Source organism: Martes martes, assembly GCF_963455335.1.
Source record: "Martes martes genome assembly, chromosome: 11".
Lineage (NCBI taxonomy): Eukaryota > Metazoa > Chordata > Mammalia > Carnivora > Mustelidae > Martes > Martes martes.
Window position 1 is genome coordinate 72,240,583 of NC_137899.1, and position 6,000 is coordinate 72,246,582.

A 6,000-nucleotide genomic window follows, 5' to 3' on the forward strand; every position below is an offset into this window, starting at 1 on the left:
GATAATTCTTAATGCAGATATTTCTGGCAATATTACATATTAGTGTAGTGTCTTCTCTAGTCATTATGGGGTTGTTGTGTGCAGGTCTAGGACTGATGTCATTTTGTTCTGCTTTTATTAAATCCCTTGACAAACACAGCTCCTTAAGCTCCAGATTTTTTACTAGCAGGTTTCTTCTGAGGGGATCATGGGTTTCTTGCATTTCTTTCCTAGTAAATCTTATTAGTTGATTAAAAACAGTAACTCTATCATGTAAAATTTAAAATTCTCTCTCAGTTAGGTATTTACTCATTCCAATGTGTCTTGTATGCAGGTCCAGGAGTATTGACTGCTTAGCACTCTATAAAAACACTTTCACATACATTGGTTCTTCTTCACTGAGAAAGTTTTAAGATCTTGAGCTAGAGACTAAACCTCAATTGGTCTGTGGACTCCTAGCTCAGGGAGTGGTTCCACTGCACCATGCAGCCTTTCCAAAATTCAGCTTCTGTTAAGCCAAGTCAGCACATGCTTAATCTGCTCCCCACATAGAACCTCAACAGTTCTAAAATTTAACTTTAAAAGCTCTTTTCAAAAATGCGTGCAAAATTTGAACTTTTTTCTTGAAGGGATGTCTTCAAGATTTTTACTTTTCAGTTATGGATATATATATTTTTTCATTTATGCACTGTTAATTGTCCTAAATTCTAATGGGAATTAAGCACATAAACCCTTGGCACTTGGTTGAAAGACTAGGAATCATGTGGAGACAGCACTTTTGTATACAGCCTACTTGTAATCCACTCTATAAATGGTTTGTTTTTGTGCCATCTGGCATTGAATAGGTGAGATTCTTGCTGGGGTTTCGTAATGAGTCTTTACTACAGAAGATCATACATACACTGACATTTAGTAAAGAGATGGACTGAATTTTTGGTCCTACTCACAGACTGAGTTCAAAATGGTGTTTTAGTAAAAAGTCAAAAACGCTCTGGATCGATGCCTACCAACATAACCATCTAACTTGGGTATATATGCATATGTTCGATATTTAACTTGCTATCTTAAGAATTTTGATGCTGCACAGCCTCATGAAGGCAAGATTTCTGTCTATGTTGATTATCTTTATTTCCCTGGTACCTGGAATAGTGTCTGGCAGGTAATAGCCACTTGGTAACTATTAGTGAAATAAATGAATAAATGTTTTTATTGAAAAAATTATCCTAAGAATTATTTTTTCTTTTACATCTGTTATTCCAATAAATCTCCAAGTATGCATGGTATTTTGAAAAGAAATTAAATAGCAATCTCTTTTTTACCCTCAGGAGTTTTACCATATATTGTGGCTGCAATCTTTTCTTATAAATGTTCAGATACTTCTAACGTACAGTATGTTCTGGAAAGCCCCAAGTCAACTTAAAAACTATGCAGTATCAAAATTATTGAGAGAGCAAGTTAAATGCTCCAGTATATGTGTATAAACATGACTTTGAGAATAAGGTTGGCATCAATCCTATGCCCTGCTGATGTTTAACTAAAAAGTCATTCTCAGCATAGTCTGTAATAGGATACAAAAATCTGCACAGTAGACCAAGCTACTGAAACTTTAGGATGAAAGAGTACGAATGCTAAATTCATATTTAACCTGGAGGACTGAAACTTTGTAATGACCATCAGGTTGCATAGATTCAATGACTTTTAGAACTGAACAGGTACTAACATTTATCTAGTTTTTATGATTTATAAATTAATTTTAAATACATTATTAGAGTACATTCTAATTTCATCCTATGAGGTATCTATCATTCTTCTTTTAGTGCAATAAAAAAACAAGTTGAGAAATATAAATAATTAATAGTTATTTGGTGCTTATAATGTGACAGTTGTTGTTCTTTGCATTTATTAACTTATTTGATTTCCTCAAAACCTCATAAGGTAGGTTGCATGATTCATTTTACCGATGAAAAAACTTGGGGGTACAGAGAGATCTAATTAACTTGCCCAAGGTCAATGGAAAAGCTGGGATTTATACTTAAGTGACTTACCTCAAGAAGCAGTAAAATCAGACACTTGATTTAGATTTTTTTTTGCCACATCACTTCTCGGCCTTTTGGCTAAGATCAAGTGTAGATTTTTTTGGCCACTAAGTCTTATGCACTCTCAGTATATCACAGTGCCTTTCAAGTCTAATCCAGTCTTTCCATAGATAATTAATATGAGCTTTGCATGTAGTTTAAAATTTTCCAGTAGCCAAAATACGAAAGTAGAAAGAAACAAGTAAAACTAATTTTAATAGTATATTTTATTTAAAACAATATATCCAAAAAATATCCAAAATGTAAGTCAACATACGACCAATACAATGGTATTAAGAAAACATTTTATATATTTTTTTCTCACTGGGTCTTCAAAATCCAGTGTATATTTTGTAATACTTAAAGTCATCTCTATTCAGACTAGCCACACGTTCATGCTCAAACCAGATCCGAGCCATTAAGCCTAAAGGCTTCAGTGGAGATAAGAATAATAAGTCTGGGGAGGTGAATTCTCATACTCAGAATTAATCAGGTACACAATGTCAAGTTGGTGAGCAGACTTGAAGAGAAAAACCAGCCGTCAAAACTTGAAGCCTGGATGAAGTCTCCACTATCTTGTGTGTGAAGCGTGGCTCTGTGGCAGGCCACCCCTACCCCCCACGCCAGCACGGTTTGCTCAGTAGCTGCTTTCTAGACCTCAATCACAGAACCCACTTAGCGCATTTCACCTCCTGCACCTTGACGGCCAAACCAGCCGGTTTCATGCTCCAGGGCAGTACTTGTTAAATACTATTTGTTTATTTATTTACTGTTGCAAACAGGCAGGAAACAAAAAGAAAAAGCCAAAAAGGTTAAATCTCCATGGACCTGGAGCCCGGAAACTCCGTAATTTTGTGTGCAGATGAAATATGGGGTGGGCTGGAAAAGCATATCATCATGAGGTGCTTCAGTTTGAGAAGTCTGGGATCCTAAGGACTTCAGAAAGTGTGGTCTTGGGGACATGCCCCTACTTTATCACAGATGCTGTGGACTCACAGAGGCTTACTACGTTATCCTGTGGACTGTTGGGAAACTCACAATAATTCCTGTATTTTTACCCTCAATTCATTCAAATTCTCCAGGTTGCCAGAGCCAGAATTTGTCTAAAGGTGCATAAAAGTAGAAACCCAAAAGAGGAATTTCTTTCATTCTTAATTCCTAAATGAGGAATTTCTTTCATACTCTCTTAATAATTACATTACCAGATTCCATAGGATTTGAATTTTAGAGTTGAGGATCTTAAAGCATCACATAACAGTGGTTTTTCAAACTTATTTTTCTTAAGGTAATGTTACAAGGTTGTTGTGTTTTTTTTTTGTTTTTTTGTTTTTTTTTTTTTTTCCAGATGAGATCATTCTTGAAAGTAACCTACAAAACAGATAATAGTGGAGCTGCTCTGGGAAAAGTGGGCCTGGGGGCTGGAACCATATTCTGTTGGTCTTCTATTATTTGATTTGGCAGCTGCCAAGGCAGCTTTTTGGAGCCTAGGGCTCTAATTAACACAGGTGAAAAACCCTGAGTAAGTTCATACCCTCCTCCCATTTTTTTTCTTCTTGACAGCAGATGAAAGCCTGAGATTTGCAATTCTAAAATATTTGAATTTATGAAAAATAAGTCCAGGTATGAGTACTAGAGTGATAGAACAGTCAACAGAAAGAACCGTGATGAGAAAGAACCAAGGGAGGTCAACATTATTGCCTGGTTATGGGAATAGAACAAATTAAAGTTTGGCTGGCACACACACACTCTAATAGACACACGCATGCATACATACACACACGCAAAGAGAAATCAGATGAAGCATTCAGTTTTGACAGGAAGAAAAGTTTAATTTTAACAAATGAACATGAGTTGACAGCCATTCACATGGCATCATTTTTAAGTGCTAGTCAGTCTTGAATTGGAAAGTGAAAAGTCGGGGCCAGCCATAGGGGACTTGTCTGCTCATAATGGAACCCCGGGGGCCACACTGATGGAGCTGGAATGGAAACACAAGGATTCTCTAAGAAGGAGTATTAGGAGAAGGCCAACGCCTGAGACTCGAAGAATGAATGAACATTAAGGCATCAAAAGAGCAAGAGAAACCGGTTAAGAGATAGTGCAGGAATAGCAGAGAAGTAGGAGGAAAACAACCCAACTATTCTCAGCCCCTCCCCTGTGGCTGCTCCCTTGACAAAACAATTAGCCTCTCTTCCTAAGATCAGTGCAGTAGGCTCCTAATTGGACCAAGTATGCATCTTTCTTTTCTTGCTTTTATTAAAAATAAAAACATAAATGAAAATTAATTTTATCCATACAATTCTTCATCATAGTGGAAGGTCTTTAAAATAACTATGGATTGGGGCACCTGGGTGGCTCAGTGGGTTAAGCCTCTGCCTTCGGCTCAGGTCATGATCTCAGGGTCCTGAGATCGGGCCCCGCGTCGGGCTCTCTGCTCGGCGGGGAGCCTGCTTCCCTTCCTCTCTCTCTCTCTGCCTGCCTCTCTGCCTACTTGTGATCTCTCTCTGTCAAATAAATAAATAAAGTCTTAAAAAAAAAAAGCCTCTTAAAATAACTACGGATTCCCTTAAATAGAGTAATTTCCTTCCTCCCTTTCTTCTTTCCTGCCTTCTTTTATTTTTATTTTTTAAAAGATTTTAATTATTTATTTGAGAGAGAGAGAGAGAGAGAGCAGGGGTAGGGGAGAGTGTGAGTGGGAGGAGGGTAGAGGGAAAGGGAAAATTTCAAGCAGAATCTGGTAGAGCCCAGAGCCCCATGTGGGGTTTAATGTAACGATCCTAAGATCATGACCTGAGCAGAAACCAAGGGTCAGATGCCCAACCAACTGCACCACCCAGGTGTCCCCTTCTATTTTTTGAGTCCTGTCATTTGAGTACATTGGGGTGTAAGCTCTCTTATCAAGCCCAAGGTGGGAGGGGAACCTTTTTTTTGGAGTAGGAGTGCTGCCACTCAAAAAAACCAATATAACAAACATTTTATGCCTATATAGAAAAATAAACCTCTTTTTTGGAGTAGGAGTGCTGCCACTCAAAAAAAAAAAAAAATATATATATATATATATATATATATATAACATTTTATGCCTATATAGAAAAATAAAATATAGAAACAAATTTGCAACAGCCATCATAGGATCATGCAGTGTTCTTTCCTAGTTTTGATTTTATATTTTTATGGTATTGGTACTAATTTGAATTTTATTTTGATTCTATTTAGTTTTTGTCAGGCTACCAAAGTAGATTATATTTTTTCCTATCAAATCCTTTATTTTGTCATTTAAACCATTTGGGATGTTTTGTGGATAGAGTCCTTAAATCAACCTACAAATATGTATTGAGTGCCTATGATGTGATAAGCTTCATCTTGGGTGTTTAAGAATAATGCAAAATAAAAAGACAGGTTTTCTGCTTTTAAGACTGTTGTTATTAGGTTGACACGATTAATTTAATAGACTGCAAGGTAAAATTAAACACTGCTGCTATTGTTGTTATTTTAAAGATTTATTTATTTATTTTGGAGAGAGAGAAAGCATGAGTGGGAGGGTCAGAAGAAGAGGGAGAGAGAATCACAAGCAGACTCCACACTGAGCACGGAGTCTGACCCGGGGCTGGATCCCATGACACTGAAATCACAGCCTGAGCCAGAACAGAGTTGGACACCCAACCAGCTGCGCTCCCAAGGTGCCCCCCAAATTAAACATTGTTGTAAGCAGGACCAAACCCTGGTCAGACAGTTCAACTGTCTATGTATTTGGAGGTATTTCTCATCACCCTTATCCTCTCTCCAGGAAATTTTTTAAAAAATATTTTATTTATTTATTTGAGAGAAAGAGAGAGAATGAGAGAGGAGAGGTCAGAGGCAGAAGCAGACTCCCTGCTGAGCAGGGAGCCTGATGTGGGATTCAATCCCGGGTCTCCAGAATCATAACCGAAGCCGAAGGCTGTCA